The 21,592-nt window shown below is 41.5% G+C and overlaps 1 long non-coding RNA gene across 1 annotated transcript in view; it reads left to right on the top strand.

Moving 5' to 3' along the window:
- The first annotated feature begins 5,297 nt into the window (after positions 1–5,297).
- The window catches only part of LOC141580716 (uncharacterized), a 32,612-nt gene continuing 16,317 nt past the window's right edge, over positions 5,298–21,592 (top strand). Inside the window, exons 1-2 of the long non-coding RNA XR_012513009.1 lie at positions 5,298–5,782; positions 14,667–14,861. This is a non-coding gene — a long non-coding RNA (uncharacterized LOC141580716). The remainder of the gene's footprint in view (positions 5,783–14,666; positions 14,862–21,592) is intronic.

Here is a 21,592-nt window from a genome sequence, read left to right as displayed (position 1 = left end):
GATAAAAAACAAATAGGTCTGTGTGTGTGTGGTTGTATGTGTACATATATACACCCAATGGGCAGAAAGCAAATAAGAGGGATGAGCAGGCTAGGATATGGGGATGTTTTTAAAGATATAATTGACAGGAAGTTTTCACTGAGGAGCTGACACTTGAGTAGAGTCATGATGCAAATGAGAAAGCAAGCTACATGGCTACCTCTGGAAATAGCAGTCTAAGTACAGCAACAAGGTTCCAAGGCACTGAGGCAGGAATATGCTTAACTCTGAAGGGCAGAGTAAAATGAATGAGGAGAGGAGATCAGAGAATGAAGGAACTTACAGGCATCATACACAGCCTTATAGGCCACTGTAAGGATGTTGGCTTTTGCATTAAATGAGGTTGAGACCGACCCAGTGATGAGAGACGGGGAGCAGAGAGATTGGAAGGGAGAGAGGAAGGAAGAAAGAAAAGAAGGGAAGGGAGGCGAGAAGGAAAGAAGGAAGAAAAGCGATACATCCAGTTTTTTTTTTTTTTTCAGACAGGGTCTCACTCTGTCGCCCAGGCTTTAGTGCCGTAGCACAATCATGGCTCACTGCAACCTTTACCTCTTGGGCTCAAGTGATTCTCCCACATCAGTTTCTGGAGTAGCTGGAACTGCAGGTGCACACCAGCGTACCTGGCTCATTTTTTTTTTTTTTTTTTTTTTGGAGATGAGGTCTCACTATGTTGCCCAGGCTGGTCTTGAACTCTTGTCTTAAGCAGTCCTCCTGCCCTGGCATCCCAAAGTGCTGGGATTATAGGCGTGAGCCACCATGCCTGGCCCTGATTCACGCTTTAAGAGAATCCTTCTGGTTGTTTTGTTGAGAATGAACTATAGGAACACAAGGGGGAAAAGCAGGAAAGTAAGGTAGGGAGCCGTTACAGTAATTCAGCTGAGAGATGGAGGTAACTTGGAACATATTAGCGGTGGTGATACACAACCAACTTCTCAATATACTTCAAAGTAGAGTCAACAAGACTTGTTGAGTTTGATATGGGGTATGAAAGAGAAAGGCAAGAATTATCCCAAGGCTTTTGGCTTCAGCAAACAATAATGGAGTTGCTATTTGCTGAGAAGTGAAAAGTTTTGCAGATTGTAAAATAAGAGTCCTGCTATGGCTCTGTTAAGTTTGAGGTAACTACTATACATCCAAGTGGAGATGTTAAGCAAGATGTACAAGCATGGAGTTCTGGGTTGCTGTCTGTGTACTTGGAAATCATCAATCACATCAAAGGCATTTAAAGCTACAAGTCTGGGTGAGATACCTAGGAAAGTGAGTGAAGAGAGAGAGGCAAGGACTGAGTCTGAGAATTCCATTAAATCAACAAAAGAGACTGAAAGGGACCAAGTCGGTAAGATAGGAGGAAAAGGAGAGAATTGCGTCTCTGGAGCCGAGTGAAGAAAGTGATTCAAGAAAGAGGAAGTGATCAGCTCCGTGAAATGATACTGACAGATCAAGTAATGTAAGGACTGTACACTGTTCACTGGCTTTAGCGGTCTGGAGATAATTTGTTGATATTGATAAGTAGTTTTCAGGAGTAGTCAGTACAAAAGTGTCTCATTAGAGTGGGTTCAATAGAGAATTGGGGGGAAATGATTGGAAATCATCAATATAAACAACTCTTAAGTAGTTTATTCTTGTGTATGATGAATTTATAAACTCTATTGACTGACTTGGGCATGCTGCTCATTTGCCGAAAATTTCTGTTTCCATCCCTATGCAAGATTTAAATACCAGACTAATTTGTTTTGCTTTGTCTCATGACCAAAAACGAATTCCTGACTTTGATCATTCTTGACACTTTCCTCTGGAAATTACCTTGAGAGAATGTGGATGAGTCATTACAAACTCATACACGGTTCTGGAAAACCAACTTGAAACCTCTGTCTGACTAAGGGGTGATCCCTAGTCTTCTTCCTTACGAAAGTTCTTTCCACCTGTGCAGTAAGTTGGGGCAAGGCATTCTGGTCGGACCTACTGGGTGGCAGTAGCTGTGGCTGAGGGTATAAAGTATCACCTCCTTTGATTTTACAGCACTGCGTGGTTTGCAAAATGCTTTCTTACTCAATCGTCTCATCTGATCCTCATAACAACAGTGTGATGTAGGCCAGGCTGATGATGAAATCACTATTTTATATAGGAGGAAACTCAAGATTCCAGTGGCCAAGGAATTGTCTTAGGTCACAGAGCTGTGATGAACTCCCAGGACTTCTGACCATCTGTCTCCTGTTGTTCCCATTTACTCTGATTCTACTGGCTAGCTCAGTCCTACTGTTCTTGGCTGGAGCTGCTGTCCTGTGTGATGTCTTCCTGCTAACAGGAAGGGAAGAAAGGATGGCATTTAGCCTTCACTGTGGTATATCAACAACCTTGGGGTGCTTGACCTGCCTTGGTGTCTGTAAGTCATGGACTCCAGCCTGAGCTCTCTCCTCTTTTGACCCTTGCAGATGGTCTGTTTTCCTTTTTCCTTTCTTTCTTTATTTATTTCTTTTCTTTTTTTTTTTTTTGAGACGGAGTTCCGCTCTTGTTACCCAGGCTGGAGTGCAATGGCGCGATCTCGGCTCACTGCAACCTCCGCCTCCTGGGTTCAGGCAATTCTCCTGCCTCAGCCTCCTGAGTAGCTGGGATTACAGGCACGCGCCACCATGCCCAGCTAATTTTTTGTATTTTTTGTAGAGATGGGGTTTCACCATGTTGACCAGGATGGTCTCGATCTCTTGACCTCGTGATCCACCCACCTCGGCCTCCCAAAGTGTTGGGATTACAGGCGTGAGCCACCACGCCTGGCTGATGGCCTGTTTTTCACAGGTTGTGTCTCAAAGTTTGATTGGAGGTGACAAGCCCATCCGATTTTACTGGATGAGTTGGTATCTGCTGTCCCTGCCTCCTTGATTAGTGAAGACACTTAGGAGCCCAGGAAACCTCACCAAGTGCTATGCATTTGGATGGACCAGCCATTTCCCTCCATGTTCTCTGTTACCAACACAGGAGTCAGGCTTAGAGAGCCCTGGAACTCAATCTTTATTCCCCTGTCAATGAAATCCTCACCTGTGGTTTGCTGACACATTAGGTCTCCCGCAGGGCACAGAGTAATCCAACACCTTGCCCTTTCAAACTGACAAGGAGTTCCTCACTGGTGAGCAGCTCTTCTTCCACTGGCCTCCTTCCCAAGGCCTGTTGTAAGGGTTATATTAGACCTTCAGTCCTAGCTAGAGAGGAGAAAATGTTTCTACCTTGTATCTTGCAATTTTTTATTTAAGTGAGAGCTTGGAGAGAAATAGATATCTTGAAATAAGAAACAGAATAAATGAGGATTTGAAGAACCAGATTAAATTGAGACCTGGAAGCACAGGATGAACACAACTTGATCATTTGATGACAAATATCAGATTCCTGACAAAATAAATTCTAGATTCTATCTTTCTTCACTGTGTAAACCCTTCAGAGATTTCCTGCTCTCTGTTCTTCCCAAGTAGCCTAACCACAAGGGAAGAATTGAACTCAGTATTTCTGGAGAAGTCAGTTTCCTTTTTGGATGTGAGAGGCAGCGTGATCTGTAGAGTTCCAGGATCAAAGGATGCTGTGTGGCTGCTGGACCCTGCATTGGTGTTACTCACCTTGAACCAACAAACACACAAAGTACATATGCACAGCACACATATATACAAGTGCTCATAGGACTGGGAGCAGGGAGAATAAGGCTGGTCAGCTCATATGCTACCTGAAGAGACCAGTATACAGTTAATTTACAAGTTGAGAAATGTCACGGCAGAGATTCGTGCAAACTTTATAGGTGTGGGCGATATTCAAAGTATTTGACAACTAGCCAGGTGCGGTGGCTCATGCCTATAATCCTAGCACAGGGAGGCTGAGGTGGGAGGACTGAGCCCTGGAGTTTCAGATCAGCCTGGGAAACACGATGAAACCCCGTCTCTACAAAAAAATACAAATATTAGCTAGGCGTGGTGGCACATGCTTGTAGTCCCACATACTTGGGAGGCTGGGGTGGGAGGATCATTTGAGCCAGGAGGCAGAGATAGCATCCCTGCACTTACTCCAGCCTGGATGACAGAGTGGGTAAGACCCTGCCTCAAAGCAATAACGACAAGAACAACTATCAAATATTTGACTATTGTTGGAGTCACTGCAAAGGCTGTTTTTTACCCACAGCCAGGGCAGTGTGACTAAGACGTGCCAGATGGGCATGGGGCATTCTCTTCTGGGTCCAGGCCCATCCTGGGGGTGATGTGATGGACATGGGGGAATGAGGGCCTCCCTCAAGCTGGCTGGATGGCAGGCACTGCAGGGCTCTGAGGGATTGAGCAGCCGAGGCAGTGGGACACAGGGAGGCCCTGGAGCCCAGGGCAGTGTTTGCATCCCACTAGTGTGGGAGTATCTCCATATTTTACCAATGATACGCTCTTAGAGAAGCAATATCCCATGGAAATAAAATGAGAGCAATATCGATGTAATTAAATATATTTAGGAGACAAAGAATAAGAGTAAAAAGAAATGGGAAATTAAATTTGATGTTTGTCTTAGTAGGTCCAAAATGTTATCATTTCAGCAGGTAACTATTATCCAAAGGATTAATGAGCAGCAATTTCACTCTTTTCTGTTGCTGTGGAAATCCAGTGTGTATTTTCAATCGAGAGCCTGCTACCTGTGGCTACCATATTGCACCACACAGGTCTAGAAGAAAGGATTGTGAGAAAGACAGTCCTCTGTGCTCCCTGGATTTTGGGGGAGGTGACCTTCCAGTTGCCTGGAATTTTCTGCAGGATCTGCCCGTGGTTTTCTTCTTTGATTAGCCCACCTGTAAACACACACAGCCCTTGACAGGTGCAGAATTTACCATGAGACACTGTAGCTCTTTCAGCTCTGAGCTCAATTACACTAATTGTCTGGCCTATTGCTCAGTGCTGCCTTCATTACCAAACCAAAGGCTTAACTGCTTTTGTAAGCCCCTTTGAATTTTCAGACTCAATTTACCTGCAGCCTCCTGAAACTCAGGCACCCGAATTTACTAAGGATAAGTCGGGATTTGCTGTGTGCCGAGGCCTTGTTATTCCCTTCTAGACTTGCATTTTTCTTTTTTATTCAGCGGTGTGAGATAAACGGTCTTTTCTTTCCTTTTGCCTTCCTCGCAGCGGGTGACACCTGCAGGTTTAAGCAGCATTTCCTGTACTTCAGCACCACCTTGTGGTTCAGCCGAAAAACGTCTAGAAATAGGCCGCATCCATCTTGGGCTCATTGAGCATCAGGAACAGCCTTCAAGGGCCATCTGGCTTTTGTCGTCTCCGTCAGTATGAGAGGAAATGAGATTTGTTTCTGAATAGGGAATGTCTCCTACAGGCTAAGCTGCCTGCTGAGAAATACAACGAGGTAATGGCTCTAATTCGAACTAAGCAGAGAGTCAGGCAGAAACATCAATCCAGGCTGCCACTGTTCTCTATCATGCAGATTAAATTGGGTCTACGTTTCACAGAAGACTCGGCTCAGCCGGGGAACTTGGCATCTCTGTCTGCTGTTCCTGTAAAATGTGGAGTGAGTGTTTTCAGCTGCTCCAAGTTGGGAATTAGCTCCTGGCCATTGTTGATACGTCCTGGAAACCGGGCTCACTTCATTGGATCCGCAACCCAATCTGCAGCTGAATTAACAGACAAGTTGCTTTGGCCAGCATTGGTTGAAGATAGTGTTAGAAAACTGATAGACTGCACGGAGGTTTTGCCAGTATCCACGGCCCAGTAATTTTACTGTGAGTAACTTGATGCACTGCCCCTGTTATTTTACACCTGCGCGTCTTAATTCCCTTATCACTTGTTTCTGCGCCAAAGGTGTATGAGTTTGCAGTTGGCTTACCGGTACAGACAGTTTTGTTTGGCTTGCTTGTGGTTACTGGCAGATTCTTTTTTTAAAAAAAATTTATTTTAGATTTGGGGTACATGTGAAGATTTGTTACATAGATAAACAAGATGTGTTAATTCGTACAACAAACAGTGGTACCTATTAACAGTGGGTTGTTGTACATATTAACACATCACCCAGGTATTAAGCTCAGTACCCAATAATTACCTTTTCTGCTCCTCTCCCCAACCCTCCCTACTCAAGTAGACCCCAGTGTCTGTTGCTTTCTTCTTTGTGTTCATAAGCTCTTCTTATTTACCTCCCACCTATATGTGAGACCACGCGGTATTTGGTTTTCTGTTCCTGCTTGCTAAGGATGATAGTCTCCAGCTCCACCCTGTTCCCTTAAAGTCATACTCTCATTATTTTTTATGGCTGCATAATATTCCCCAGTGTATATGTACCACATTTTCTTTATCCAGTCTGTCACTGATGAGCATTTAGGTCAATTTCATGTCTTTGTTATTGTGAATAGTGCTGCAATGAATATTCATGTGCATGTGTCCTTGGCGAAGAGGTGGATGAGCAAGAATTCTCACACGTTGTTGGTAGGAATCTAAACTAGTGCAACCACTTTGGAAAATAGTCTGGCATTACTAAGGAAAACTGAGATATACGAAAATGTTTATAGCAGCAGTATTCATAATTACTGTAAACTGGAGACAAATATCCATCAGAAAGAGAGTGAAAGCTTGCCATGGTGGCTCATGTTTGTAATCCCTGCACTTTAGGAGGCCAAGGTGGGTGGATCACCTGAGGTCAGGAGTTTGAGATCAGCCTGGCCAACATGGTGAAACCCCGTCTCTATTAAAAATACAATAATTAGCGGGGCATGGTAGTACACACCTGTAGTTCCAGCTACTTGGGAGGCTGAGGCTGGAGAATCGCTTGGGAGGCTGAGGCAGGAGAATGGCTGTGACCGCTTAGGGAAAGAAGAATGACAGAAGAGCCTAGGGCTGATTGGTGGAGCATCAACATTTAATAGCTAAAAACAGGAGAATAAGCCAGCAAAAAAAAGAGAGAGAGAGAGAGTGGTAGGAGGAAAATGCAGAACATGTCATGAACCATTAAGCGAGAGGAAAGAGTGTCTCAAGAGTAAGAAGTCACTCTCTGCAGGTCGATGTGTCGCTGAAGAGCGGCAGGGCGGTGCGGAGTTGGGGACATGGATTGTGTGTAATTCTCAGCAAGTCAGTTGTTACTCTACCTGTTTCTGGTTGATCTGACACAGGCAACAACCCCACAGAAAACCAGTGCTTCTGAGAATGGCTGCAAGTTTTTATGTGCTGTTTTTTGAGGTGAGAAATCAAGCCTGAGCTCTTCTTTCTCCTGATTCTCAGGAAGGCAGAAGGCAGATGTGAGAACACTGATTGGGTCTGTGTGTCACTGGGCAGCATCACTGTTAAAAGGTCAGCACACAAATGCACACTCACTTTTCTCCTTCCACGTGACTGAAGTGGTTGAGAAGGCTGTCGCTCCCTCCTGTACCCCTCAGTGTCAGGGATAGCCAGGGCCAAACGTACTGCTTGGGTGGAAGAGGCCAGGGCACGTATCCAAGGGCAGATCGGTAGTCAGCCAGGGCAACTGACAGAAAGGAGTGAAATGTGGGGAAGATCTCGGTGTGTTTGAGAACTGCAGAGATGAAAAGGATTCATCTCATGGTCTGTTTGAGTTTGAAACAATTTAAGCTTAATTAGATTACGAAAAAACCAGCATTTCCACATGAACCAGCGGGGCTCATTCCACTCTTCTACCCTGGAGTTTGCTGCCCAAGTCCTAGTTAAGAATAAAATACACAGTCCTTTTGTTTTCCATTTGTCAGTGCAAATGTTTAATACCAATCTTTCTCCCATGGACCCTGTAGACTTGAAAACAGTGGCTATAGATTGGAGACAATTCTGATATTCCAGGGATCCCTGACCAGAATAATATGAAATTACCATAATTTCTCAATATCGTACCACACACATAAATTGCATCACACACACACACACACACACACACACACACACACACAGAGAGCGAGCGAGAGAGAGAGAGAGAGAGAGAGAGAAAGAGAGAGAGAGAGAGGCAGGCTTACCTACCTCTCAGAAAATTACACAGATTCAACAAGAACAAATAATAATTAATGTGTTCCTTAATGGCTAGTGAATAATAATGTTAACTAAAACAAAAACAAGGATTAATTTTTAAACCCACTATTGTCCCCGCCCCCCCCCACCAAATATTTAAATCATTTAGTCTAAATTGACAGAACAGCAAATTAATACAGTCTTTTGGGAGGGAAATCTGGTGATACATATTAGAAACCAATCCTGTTATTTGTTGCTTTTTTTAAAAAAAATGACAAAAATAATTACAAAACACTGTTTCATAAACCGTGGTATATTCTTAAAATGAATACTATATAAACACTTTAAAAATGAGATGCTTGTATGAGAACTAGCTTTGAAGGAGACACTAGGTATTTACAAATTATTCTATTGAATGATAGCTAGTATTTGTGGAACACCTATGTACTAGGGCTGTGCTGACTGATTGCACACCTGCTGTTTAATTTTATAATAATCTTACAGGGGAGGTGGCATACTAACCTCATTTAACAAATAAAATGGAGGCAAAAGCTTAAGTTTATTATTTAGTATCACTGAAAGAGGACGTAGCAGAATCAGGATTTAAAACCATGAAACCGGGCCGGGCGCGGTGGCTCAAGCCTGTAATCCCAGCACTTTGGGAGGCCGAGGCGGGTGGATCACGAGGTCGAGAGATCGAGACCATCCTGGTCAACTTGGTGAAACCCCGTCTCTACTAAAAATACAAAAAATTAGCTGGGCATGGTGGCGCGTGCCTGTAGTCCCAGCTACTCAGGAGGCTGAGGCAGGAGAATTGCCTGAACCCAGGAGGCGGAGGTTGCGGTGAGCCGAGATCGTGCCATTGCACTCCAGCCTGGGTAGCAAGAGCGACACTCTGTCTCAAAAAAAAAAAACAAACCATGAAACCTTGATTTCAGAACCTATACTTCCACTCACTGTGCCAGAATGTCATAAAGTATACATACTTTTGAATAAATCATTATTTAATATGCATTAATGTTATACATTTCTTAATACATGGCAATGTACGTAAAACATCAACGTTATGTATTTATGTAATATACATCAATGTATGAGTTCACGGCCCTTATCACTAAGGATTTTTGGATTTCTTTTTTTTTTTTTTTTTTTTTTTGAGATGGAGTTTCGCTCTTGTTACCCAGGCTGGAGTGCAATGGCGCGATCTCGGCTCACTGCAACCTCCGCCTCCTGGGTTCAGGCAATTCTCCTGCCTCAGCCTCCTGAGTAGCTGGGATTACAGGCACGTGCCACCATGCCCAGCTAATTTTTTGTATTTTTAGTAGAGACGAGGTTTCACCTTGTTGACCAGGATGGTCTCTATCTCTTGACCTCATGATCCACCCACCTCGGCCTCCCAAAGTGCTGGGATTACAGGCTTGAGCCACCACGCCCGGCGGATTTTTGGATTTCTTTAGTAAATTTTAAGAAAACTGTTGCGAATCAACAGTACAGATGATACAAGTATATGGCAAAAGTAACAAGGAGGCACGTCAATGACTGAAAGTTTGGAGAACAAAACTCCCACCTTCTCAAAAGGCACTTTCTTCTTTATATGCTGCAATATTGTATGAAATTTTCACAACAATTACGTATTACCTCAAAGAGTTTTTTCAAAAAAAAAAAAAAAAAAACCCCTGAAACATTTTTCAATTAAAACAAGAGTAAAAGCGCTATCTTAATGTGTACTTTCACAAACTAGAAACATCCTTCTTATCTAACATAAGAGTTAAGTACAGTTATCAACTTGATTAAATAGTCCTTAATCATTAAATTAATGACAATAAGAAAAAGAGATCATACTATACTGCCAATTGTTACAAGAGCCTGAGTATACATATGCCATCTATCATGATAAAGTCTCTTCAGAGCCAAAATTAAAAGTGAAAAGGGAAATGAAAACAGGGAGAGATGATATGAGGCTTTTCCCTCAACTAATTTACTCTAATACTATCTTTATAATACATGTGTTTAGAACAAAACAGTGCTACAATGAGCATCTAGGTTAATACCATTATCAGAGAGGCAACTCCAGAATAAAGAGATACAGTATACTCCTTGACGGAAAGACCTGCTAGTGAGAACTGACTCCTTCACATGTTTATCTATAAATTTAGCACAATTCTAATCATAATCTAAATGGGAGTTGTCTTAAAAATCATCAAAGTAATTCTAAAATTCACCAGAAACAGTAAATTCATGGGAATAGCTAAGAAAAATTTGAAAATGAGCATATTTGCCCTATCAGATATCAAACTTCTATGAAGAGTCACAGGGGAGGGCAGGTAATGGAATAAACACAGATAGACCTGTCACTGGAACAGAACTGAGAATCCAGAGAGAGGCCTTATGGATGCAGGAAGACCTTGTGGCATTTGAAATATGAACAGGTCAGCGAACTGAGGGACATAAAAGCCTATCCATCTGGGAAAATATTAGATTCCTACCCTTACACTAGACTAGACACAAAAGAAAATTCCATATAAACTAAGTAAGCTCAGTGTGAAAAAAATTTTTCACATAAAATATATGAAAAATTTTTAAAGATAATCTTGGGATGGTAGAGATTTTGCTAAACAATTTTTAAAAAGCTATAAAGTGAAAGATTTTCAAGTTGAATAATGAAGAACTTTTTAAAAATGAAAGATCTGACCACATAAGTTAAAAATTCTATATGAAGATGTCATTAACAAAATTAAGACAGGTAACAAATGAGGAGAAAATACATGTAACACACATAACAAAATATTAACCATTGTGATATATAAAGAACTCCTATAAAGCAATAAGAAGAAAAGATAAACAACCCAGAAGGGGGAAAAATGAGTAAAGGTATGAACAGGCAATATCCAGAAGATTAATGTAACACCTAGTAAACTACAATCTAGGGGATTAAAGAAGTCATGTTTTTTAAAACTAACAAATTACACATATTTACATGATATCAGAATAGGAAATGCTCTTCTAAACTTGAATCTACAGATTAAAATTACCAAGAAAAGTCATTAAAATTTTCATAGACTTAAAAAGACCTTTGTGCTAGCATTTGTCTAAATCAATGTGAAAAATGCAAAGATTTATCTAAGCAGGAGAAGAAACACAGTTAATAAAAATATGAAAACCTTATTATCAAACAAGGTGATTATAAATTAAAAAACACTTTTGTTAAAATGTGAAAACCTCACTGATGCTTGGGGAAAATGCAAATCAAAACAATGACATGACAGTTTTTATATATCATATTGGCAAATATCTAAAAAGTGAGAATGCCCAATATCGGCAAGGGTACAGGGCACCCAATATTCTTTTACATGACTGGTGGAATTTTTAACGTGGGAAAATAGTTGTGATATGTTTTTGTTTTTGTTTTTGTTTTTTTGTTTGTTTCTTTTTGAGTCAGAGTCTCACTCTGTTACCCATGCTGTAGTACAATGGCACAATCTTGGCTCACTGCAACCTCTGCCTCCCTGGTTCAAGCAATTCTCCTGCCTCAGCCTCCCAAGGAGCTGGGATTAATATTTGTATTTTTAGTAGAGATGGGGTTTCACTATGTTGGCCAGAGTGGTCTCAAACTCCCGATCTCAGATGATCCACCTACCTCAGCCACCCAAAGTGCTGGGATTATGGCCACCATGCCCAGTCGCAATATGTTAAGTGAGGAAAAGGCATATTAAACATAATGTAAGATCTCAACCACGTTCTAAAATAATAATAACTATGTTTCTGAGTACCTTTATGCCAGGGACCACGACTGTTTACGTGTACTAGTGCACTTCATATTCACAATAATCCTATGAGTCAACACTATTATTACCCTCATTTTATGGAGGAAGAAACAGACAAGAGATCAAGTGATGGAGCCAAGACTTCAACTCAGGTTGACTCTAGAGTCTCAGATCTTAGCCACTACCACAATGTACAGAAATTCATTAAAATCTTTAAACACGGTGGAGTTGAGTATACTGTCTACTTTAATTCCCTATTTTGTCATAGATTTTCTACTATTTTACTTCTCAAATACAATGATTTTTAAAAGGACCAATAATCACAAGACAGCAATAGTGTCCCTGCAATTCCCCTAAAGATGCTAACTACAAAATGAAACTTATAATCCAATCACTTTAAATATTTTAGTACAAGAATATTTTTCTAAATGAATTTCATGTGGATCTATAACAAGAAACAGATTAAAGCAGTATTTTATTCTATCAGTGCATTTTAAAGCTCAAATGTGGCTGAGTACGGTGGCTCATGCCTGTAATCACAGCACTTTGAGAGGCTGAGGTGGGTGGATCATTTGAGGTCAGGAGTTTGAGACCAGCCTGAACAACATGGTGAAACCATGTCTCTACTAAAAATACACACACACACACACACACACACACACACACACATACACACACAATTAGCCGGGCATGGTAGCACATGCCTGTAGTCCCGCCTACTCAGAAGGCTGAGGCAGGAGAATTGCTTGAAGCTGGGAAGAGGTTGCAGTGAGCTGAGATTGTGCCACTGCAGTCCAGCTTGGGTGATAAACTTTTTGGTAATAAATAAAAACTTTACAATATGTGCTAATGTTGATATATGCATAAGGCAGTCACGTTATTGCATAGTGCAATCAGTTCGGATAGTACTGAATGTACTTATATAATGATATAGGAGCAAACAAGCACCACTCATTTCAAAATATCAACATAAAACTACAGTCTTAAGCCTGTAATCCCAGCACTTTGGGAGGCCGAGGCGGGTGGATCACAAGGTCAAGAGATCGAGACCACCCTGGTCAACATGGTGAAACCCCGTCTCTACTAAAAATACAAAAATTAGCTGGGCATGGTGGCGCGTGCCTGTAATCCCAGCTACTCAGGAGGCTGAGGCAGGAGAATTGCCTGAACCCAGGAGGCCGAGGTTGCGGTGAGCCGAGATCGCGCCATTGCACTCCACTCCAGCCTGGGTAACAAGAGTGAAACTCCGTCTCAAAAAAAAAAAAAAAAAACCAAAAACCAAAAAACTGCAGTCTTACTAATCAATAACAGTTTTTTCCTTTCTGAGGAGGAAAAGAAAAAAACAATTTTAATTAAAAAATAAAATGGCTTTTTTTTTTTTTTTTTTTTTTCCTGAGACAGAGTCTTTCTCTGTCACCCAGTCTGGAGTGCAGCAGCATGATCTTGGCTCACTGCAACCTCCACTTCTTGGGTTCAAGTGATTCTCCTGCTGCAGCCTCCCTAAGTAGTAGCTGGGACTACAGGTACGTGCCACCATGCCAGCTAATTTTTGTATTTTTAATAGAGAAGAAATTTCACCATGTTGGCCAAGATGGTCTCAATCTCTTGACCCCGTGATCCACCCACCTTGGCCTCCCCAAACTGCTGGGTTTACAGACATGAGCCACCATGCCCGGCCTAAGCCACTGCACCCAGCGTAAAAAATAAAATGGCATTTAAAAAGTTTTAAGTCTATATACAAAGTAAGGAACTCTATTCCAAGGATTCTTGTCCTGGGTATAAGCGTTGTAGACAATTATATTTTCTTCCTTTTGCTTATTTTCTCTAAAATCTAAATGCATTGTTCTTTTTTTTTCTTTTTTCTTTTTTCTTTTGAGACAGAGTTTTCCTCTGTTGCCCAGGCTGGAGTGCAGTGGTGCAATCTCAGCTCACTGCAACCTCTGCATCCCAGGTTCAAAGCAGTTTTCATGCCTCAGCCTCCCAGGTGGCTGAGACTACAGGTGCACACCCCACCATGCCCATCATTTTTGCATTTTTGATAGAGAAGGGGTTTCACCATGTTGGCCATGCTGGTCTCAAACTCCTGAATTCAGGTGATCCACCTGCCTCAGTCTCCCAAAGTGCTGGAATTACGGGCATGAGCCACCATGCCTGGACAACTTTTTATTTTAAAAGTACTGTAATTATAAACCACAGGAATTTGTAAAAAAGTACACAGAGAGGTCCCAAGTATATGCGCCCAATTCCTCCAATGTTATAACTTATGTGACTCTAGGACACTGTCACCATTAGGAAACTGACCTTGGTACAATCCCAAGTTTATTCAGGTTTCAACAGTTTTATATGCAAAATGGGACTTGAGAATGTTAGGATTTGTATGCAGTATGTGTGTGTGTGGTTGTATGAAATTTTGTCACATTTGCAGCTTTGTATAATCACACCTGAGATACAGAACGGTTCCATCCCTACACAGCTCCCTCATGCTACCACTTTATAACCCCACCACCCTTCACCTCCCATTCCTAACTCCTAGCAATCACTAAATCTGTTCTCCATCTCTGCAGTCTTGTTATTTTAATAATGTTACATAAATGCAATCATACAATATGTAACCTTTAACTCTCTCTTTTTTATTTTTATTTTTTGAGATGGAGTCTTGCTCCATCACCCAGGCTGGTGTGTAGTGGCACAATCTTGGCTCACTGCAATCTCTACCTCCCAGGTTCAAGTGATTCTCCCCCCTCAGCTTCTCGAGTAGTTGGGATTACAGGCATGTGCCATCACACCTGGCTAATATTTGCATCTTTTGTAGAGACATGGTTTCGTCGTGTTGGTCAGGCTGGTCTTTATAACATTGTATATTCTTTATAACATTGAATAAACTGAATATTGACTTTTATAGGTATTTCAGGACAGCCAGGTGGGGGTGCACGTCTGCCGAGAAACTGAGCAAGAGTGTCTGTGCTGAGCTCTGGCGCCACCAGAGGGCGCGCGAACCCACCCCTGACCAACTTCCCTCTGAAGTGCCAGAAGCAGTGAGGAGCTTCGACTTCCTCAGGGCAGCTCGAGGGTCGTGTCAACTCACTGTTGTTCAATGGTGAGTAAAAGGCTTCCTTTCCATGGCCCTGAGTACAGAGAAGAGTCTCTTTAGAGTACTCAGCAAAGGACGAAATTCATCTAGAAAAATGAAATCCCCAAATCCCACTGTTACGACTATACCCTGATATCACTGCCAGTGTCCCAGACAGTGGCTGCTAAGATGTATTCTCACAGTGGCCTCTAATATAATAATCACCCCGTGCCCTAACATGACTGTGATATCCATACCGTGCCCTAACACCAATATAATATCCACACCAGACTCTAACGCTGATCTAATATCCACACTGTTGCTTCTAATACCAATGTAATGCTATCCAAACGGTGCCCTAATGCTAATGTAATATAGACACTGTTCTCCAACACCAATATAGTGTATACACCATGCCCTAACACTAATATCCACAGCGTGCCATAACATTAATGTATCCACACAGTAGCCTCTAATACTAATAAATATAATAGTATCTACTAAGTGGAGTCTGCTGACATTGAGTCTTTTATAAGGGTTCACAGCTTTGGATAAAGCATAGCCTCTGTAGTGGATTTTGATGATGTCTCTGCCTTTCTGGCATAGTATGGATACGGTTGTTTTAAAAAGTAATTTACTTTTTAATAACATCATACTTCCAGGAAACTTCCAGGAGCAGTGCAAAATATAACCTGTCTCTTTTCTTAGATTCCCCAGCAGTTATTGCTATACCAGCTTTGCAGTGTCCCACAAAATACTCCAGGATATTTTACCCAAAGCATGGACACTCTCCCAGGTTACCACCACATAACCCCTAGATCAGGAATACAGCACGGATCCTACGTGATCATTCAGTTCACAAACTCATTTCACTTTTACCTCCTGCCCCACTTGGGAGTATAATGTGTTTTTTATTCAGATCCAGTTTTCCTGGCACTGTTCCCAAGACTTTCCTGCATATTTATGATCTTGACACATTTAAAGAGCATACAAGTTTTTATTTGAAGACTGTTTTTCAGGTCTTTGGGGTATATACCTAGGAATGGAATCACTGAGTCATACAGTAAATCTTTTTGTAACTGTTTGAAGAAACTCCAAATTATTTGAAGCATATGCTACACCATTTCATATTGTCACAAGCAGTGTTTAATTGTTCAAGTTTCCGCACATCTTTGTCAACACTTTTTTTTTTTTTTTTTTTAGCATAGCTATTCGAGGGTGAGTTAAGGGGTATCTCTTTAGGGTTTTAATTATGACTGATGATGTTAAGCATCTTTCAAGTGCTTGCTGGTGAAGTGTGTATTGAAGTTCTTCATTAGTTTTTAGATTGGATTTTCTTTGTTGTTGAGTTGTAAAGTTATTTATACATTCTGAATAACAGACACTTATGAAGTATCTAATGTATAGATTTTTTTTCCATTCTGTGGGTTACTGGAACATAATAAGAGTTCATGTGTGGGCTCTGCCCCAGTGTCCTGAGGCAGAGGGCTAAGCCTTTGGAATGTATGAAGTGATGTGTCTTTGTATGAACTGATGGCTGGGGGCACCTGGGCAGCCTCAGTGAGGCTGGCTGCCAGATAAACCAACCTTGTCTTTAGAGGATTTGAAATTTCGGCCTCCCTCCCATCTCTGTGAAAGGTAGACGTGCTGATGGTTGAGTTGAATACCTAAAGGCGCTGTTGTAACCAATCTGCCTGGGTAACAAAGGAGGGGGTTGGGAGAGTATCTGTGTTGCTGAACATGGGGAGATGCTGGGAGGATCATATCTGGACAGGACATGGGAGGTTTACACCCCTTCCACATACCTCATCTCTTCATCTGGCTGTTCATTTGTAGCCTTTAAAATATCCTTGGTAATAAGTCAGCAGTAGTAAGTACACTGTTTCCATGGGTTCTGGAATGTGCTGTAGCAAATTGCTGAACCAAATAAGGGTGTTGTGGGAGCCTCCAATCTGCAGCCAAGTCGACAGAAGTTAATCTGGGAACCGACTGTTTGTGATTGGCATCTGAAGTGGTTACAGTCTTGTAACTGAGTACCCTTACTTTCTTAAAGAAGAAATGTATTACTTTTACCTTTTCCCACACTTCCTACTTAGCTTTTTAGGAATGCAGTTATAGGCTTTACCCTCTCTCCATCAGACACTTCCTGCACTGCAAGCTTTTTAAACTGTGTGTTTACTTATAAGTTCCAGAGACCGAAAGCTGAAACAAACTAGGCACCTCCAGAACTCTCCCCAACCAGGAGATTGCCAGGATACAACAGTCCATTTACAACCTAGCTCTGCCCATGGTGGTACTGGCAAGACCATCTCATGGATAAAACATCAGAGCAAGTCCCATAGACCCTGCACCTCCTCACCTCATCCCCTTCATGCCATTCTGCCAAGTCCCCCTTTCAAAGCTCCTGCTTTCTGCCCTGAAATGGATGCTGTTCCCTTAAGTCAGGAGCCTATACATTCTTTCAGCTAAGATCTGGCATAAAGTCACTTTTTAAATTATCATCCTCATGTTTACCATCCTCTCATGTGTTGCAAGCAATAAGCTGTGTGACCTGTTTTCCTAGGACCTAGCCCTTAGCTTCTGGGCTCTGATGCTTTCTCCTGGTAGCGTCAGGATTGGATTGCAATGTAGGACACCCAGCTGGTATCCAGGACTTGGTCTGTGTGGGGAAAAAAACCCATGCATCTGGTAACAGAAGTGCTCTGTGTTGAGTGTTGAGAGTGTACTGGGAGAAGATAGTTGTTTTTCCTTTTCTAACAATTTTGTCTTTCAACTTTTTTCATCGTGTCTTCTGAGTCATTACAGTTTTGAATTTTGAGAAAATCATCTTACCTACTTTTCCTTTTGTGGTTTGTGCTTTTGGTGTCAGATCTGAGAAACCATTGCTACATCCAAGATCATGAAGGTATAACTGTGTGTTTTCTTCTAGAGTTTTTAGTTTTCCATATTTAGGTCTTTGGTCTATTTTAAGTTAATTTGTTAATGTGATGTGAGGTAAGGATGCAGTTTTTTGTCTCTTTATATGGATAGCAAGTTGCCTTACGTCACTTGTTGAGGACAGCATTCTTTCCCCAGTTTAATGGTTGTGGATCTTGTGTGAAATCATTTGAGCATAGAGGTACTGTTTTATGTCTGGACTCCCAATCCAATTCAATTCAGCTTTCTGTTTATTATTGTGCCAGTATGATGCTGTTTTGATTACTGTTGCTTTGTAATAAGATTTGAAATTGGGGTGTGCGAACCTCCAAATTTGGAGTTATTTTTCTGGATTGGTTTGGCTATTCAGGGTGAATTAAAATCCTATATGAACATTGGGATTTGCTTTCCCATTTCTGTCCCAAAGCCTTTGGGATTTTTGTAGGAATAACGTTGAATCTGTAGTTTGCTTTGTGTCGTTTGGCAAACTTGACAAATACTGTTTTCAAATCCATGAATGTAACACGTTTTTACATTTATTTGGGTTTTTACATTGATTTGGGCTTTGTTTAATTTCCTTAAGCAATATTTTATCATTTTTTCCATCTAAGTCTTGCCCTCTGATTACATTTATGCCTTATTATTGTTACTGGTCTTACTTGAAGTGAAATTTTTGTTATTTCTTTTTCAGATTATTCATTGCTAGTGTATACATATAAAATGGATTTTTCTGCCAGGCGTGGTGGCTCACACCTGTAATCCCAACACTTTGGGAAGCCAAGGAAGGCAGATCACCTGAGGTCAGGAGTATGAGACCAGCCTGGGCAACATGACAAAACCTGTCTCTACTAAAAGTACAAAAATTATCTGGGTGTGGTGGTGCATACCTGTAATCCCAGCTACTCAGGAGCCTGCAGTGGGAGAATTGCTTGAAACTGGGAGATGGAGGTTGCAGTGAGCCAACGTCATGCCATTGTACTCCAGCCTGAGTGAAAGAGTAAAACTCCATCTCAAAAAGAAATAATAATAATAAATAAAATGTTTGTATTGGTATTGTGTTTGTGAGTTTACCCAATTTGTTTACTATCTCTAATAAATTTTTTAACATTTCTTAGGAATTTCTCATATGAGATTAGGTGATAATTGATCCTTGGATAGTTGTTATTTTATTTTCTTGCATAATTGCCCTACCTGTATCTTCCAATATACTATTGAATACAAAAGTGAAAGTAGGTGTCTGTGCCTTGAAAGTAGGTGTCTAAACCTTTCAGTGATGACAACCGGGTACGTTTACCGTTGGTTTTTACAAAATTGCTTTCTATCATGTTTAAGAAGTGTCCTTCTATTTCTAGGTTTGTGAGTGTTTTTTATCGTGACATCGTGTTGTATTTTGTCAGAAGCCCTTTCTGCATCAGCTGAGAGAATCACGGAGTGTTTTCCATTCATTCTAATAATACAGTGTGCTACATGGATGGTGTTAGTGTGTGGAACCAGCATTGATTTTTCTGGGATAAAGAAATCATGTTCGTGGTGCTTGATCCTTTCCAAATGCTGTTGGTTTAAATTTACTATTATTTTGTTGAGGATTACTAAGTCTGCATTTCTGAGGTTATACATCTGTAGATTTCAGTCCTTGAAATGGTGTGACACTGTGTAGGATGGATTAGGATGGGATTGGGTATAGATTGCGGTTAGTATTTACAGAGTTAGTGTGTACGGGTATTACACAATCAGGACATAAGGCTTTACAGCAGTCGTCCCCAAACTACGGCCCGCGGGCCACATGCGGCCCGCTGAGGCCATTTATCCGGCCCCCCCGCTGCACTTCAGGAAGGGGCACCTCTTTCATTGGTGGTCAGTGAGAGGAGCACAGTATGTGGCGGCCTCCAACGGTCTGAGGGACAGTGAACTGGCCCCCTGTGTAAAAAGTTTGGGGACGCCTGCTTTACAGGCTAAGAGTCTAGCAGTTAAAGATGATGGTATAAGGGCTCCAAGATAGGAGGTTCAGGTTGGTGGTTGTGAGCTCCATAGTAGAGATTAGAGGGAGAGATTAGGCTGACTAATAGGGTTAGGTTGACAGGTCAGAATTACAGTGATGGGTTAATGTGTAAATTTTAGTGAGATTTTGGATTGGCATTAGAGTTAGAGTTAGACAAGGTTAGAGTAGCTTTAGTTTAAGGTAAGGATTAGAGTGGGTAAAAGTAACATTAGGGTTCATGAATGAGGGTTAAGCTTAGGTTAGATTTAGAGTTAAGGGTAATTGGAGTAAGGTTAGGGTTAGGAGTTAGGATTCAGGGTTAGCATTAATGTTTACAGTTTAGAGTAGGAATTAGGGTTAGGGTTTAGGGCAGTGGTTAGGGTAAGTATTAGGGTTTTAGGGTTAGGGTTAGGTTTAGAAATAAGGTTGGGGGTTAAAGTTAGGATTAGGGTTGGGGGTAGGGTTGGTTGGTTTAGGGTTAGGTGTTAGGGTTGGGCTTAGGGGCTAGGGTTAGTGTGAGGGCTAGAGTTAGGGTTAGAGTTAGGCCTATGACAAGTCTTAGCATTAGGGTTAGGGTTAGGGCTAGGGCTATGTTTAAGGTTAGGGGTTAGGGGTTAGGGTTAGAGGGTCAGTGTTAGGGTTAGGGTTCAGGGCAGGGTTAGGTTTAGGGTTCGTGGTTAGTCTTAAAGTTAGGGGTTATGGGTTAGGGCTAGAGTTAGGGTTAGGGTTAGGGTTAGGGTTAGGGATATGAGACCTGGAGTCAAAGGAGATTATTTTGGAACTTCATACTTTGACTGCTCGATTGGATTTCTGTCCTGAACTGGACCTATAACCCCTTTATTTCTCTGATTTGGAACACCTGTATTTTCTCAATGCCTGTATCCCCATTGTATCTGGGAATTAATTAGCTTGCTTTTGATTTTACAGCTTCTTAGGTGGAAGGAAGGCCCTTGACTTTTCACAGATGAGACTATGGACTGTGGACTTTTGAGTTAATGTTGAAATAAGACTTGTGGGATTTGGGGGAAGGCATGATCAGTTTTGAAATGTGAGGACATAAGATTTGAGGGATCAAAGTTAAAGAATCATAGGAATGTAGCTAACATGTAAAAATTTTGCAAACCCGTAACTTTTATGATGAAACAAATACATTTTATCATCGTTTATGTATAATATGTTTTAATGTTTTTTAACCCAATGAAATGTGAGTTTTGTGATTTTGACCTTACTATAGCAATGGTTTTAGAAACAAAGAAAAAATGAATAATTCAGGATTGCAGAGATGGTAGACTATTAAAAGTAGTTTGGGTATTAAATTATTATGAAAGAATTGTGCACTAAATAATTCTAAATCCAACAGTTGTGATTGAACAGATCTGTAGGCATATGTAAGGGTTGAAGTGAAAGTGACAACCAAAGCAGTTATGGTGAACATTTACGTCTGGAGGTAATCAATAGAGGAACTGGCTGTGGACATTTACCTCTGCATCACCTTTGTTTTGTGCTGTAGCTGAGTATCAAAAACAAAACAAAACAAAACAAAATAAAATCACCACTTATTTCTCAAAGAGAGAGAAAGAATATTTCCTTTAATTTAAGCATTTCTAAATTGCCACCCGATGGCGCCTTCACTCTTGGAGGAGGCCAAGGCACAGCAGACCCTCAGGTGGGTGGGCAATGCACTTGACTCTGAGGACATCAGGTACCTGGCACCCCAGCCACCGCTGGCGCCTGAGTCACCCCTGCAGCTTAGACGTGGCATGGGAGCAGCAAGTGGCTGGACACCCCAGACCAGGCCCACACCCCCAGCAGCAGGAATCCCCAGTCTGGGCACCCAGGTGGCAAAGTCAGGCAGTCAGCCCTG

This window comes from Saimiri boliviensis, chromosome 12 (genome assembly GCF_048565385.1).
Source record: "Saimiri boliviensis isolate mSaiBol1 chromosome 12, mSaiBol1.pri, whole genome shotgun sequence".
Lineage (NCBI taxonomy): Eukaryota > Metazoa > Chordata > Mammalia > Primates > Cebidae > Saimiri > Saimiri boliviensis.
This window is presented reverse-complemented; position numbering and strand designations above follow the sequence as displayed.